Below are 1,058 nucleotides of genomic sequence, written 5' to 3' on the forward strand. Positions count from 1 at the left end.
GCAGAATGGCCCCATAGGGGTTCCAAGACTGTGAATCTTCATGGACGCAGACTGCCTCTTTCTTACATGGAGCAGGTAGTGGGTTTGAACTGCTGACCTTCTGGTTAGCAGACCAATGCTTTAACCACAGGGCACCAGAGCTCCTACACTAACTAAAGGAAGACAAAAACTTTGCAAGTGATGGGTTACATGCTTGGCCAATGGACTCCGAGAAGCTTCCAGGAGCTGACCTACCCTGAGAGCCACGTCGCCTGGTGCCAGTGTCTGCTAAACGCTCTGTGAATTCTTTGCTGAATGAATGGAAAGGATTTCAGATCTGACTCAGACTGTCGGGAGCCGCCGAGGGGACGTTGTGAAGAAAAACAAATTCTCCTCATTGCAAAAGTGTTGTTGTTATTGTGGCCTGCTCTCCAGTCGGCTCTGGCCCTCAGTGACCTTGTGTGTAACAAAAGGAGACGTTACCAGGTCCCGGTCGTCTTCACAAACGTGAGTGTGCAGAACAGCACGTTAGAAGCCAAGACTTGGAGGAAGTAGAAACCAAACTTCCCGAGCTCCATCATGTTGTTGTTAGACGACACTGAGTCGGCTTTCTGCTCTTGCTGACCTACGTCACACAGCAGGATGGCCCCATTGGGTTTTCTAGGACACAGTCCTGATGGGAGCTGATCACCAGGCTGTTCTCCGGCAGAGCCGCTGGCTGGGTTTGAACCACCTACCTTCCAGTTAGCAGCCAAGCATCTAACCAGTAGCCGGCAGGGCCAAGGGAAACTGACATTGCATTTTTGCCTTTGAGACACTCACTTGCAGGTGTCGACAGTTACTCCATTTATAGGGGAAGGTGCTCAGGGAAGCAGGGAAGAGACAGTTTGTGAGCTGCGAGCAAAGCGAGAGCCTCCACACATACTGCCCTGCTGGCCCCTGGGGCTTCCCGATGAAGCCCAGCCAAGCCTGCCCTTGGGCTGAGGGACGTGTTGTTCTGGGGGCCGGCTGTCATGCAGCGGCCATGTGCTTCCCAAAGATATTCCCCACAAGCTCACGTGTTCTGGCCCCAAGAAGCC

The 1,058-nt window shown here is 53.1% G+C and overlaps 1 protein-coding gene across 1 annotated transcript in view; it reads right to left on the reverse strand.

The window, feature by feature from the left end:
• CDH4 (cadherin 4) overlaps positions 1–1,058 on the reverse strand; it is a 628,838-nt gene that overhangs the window by 301,897 nt on the left and 325,883 nt on the right. The window lies entirely within an intron of this gene.

The sequence above is a fragment of the Orycteropus afer genome, unplaced genomic scaffold, assembly GCF_000298275.1.
Source record: "Orycteropus afer afer isolate SDZICR_OR568_19922 unplaced genomic scaffold, OryAfe1.0 scaffold00582, whole genome shotgun sequence".
Taxonomy (NCBI): Eukaryota; Metazoa; Chordata; class Mammalia; order Tubulidentata; family Orycteropodidae; genus Orycteropus; species Orycteropus afer.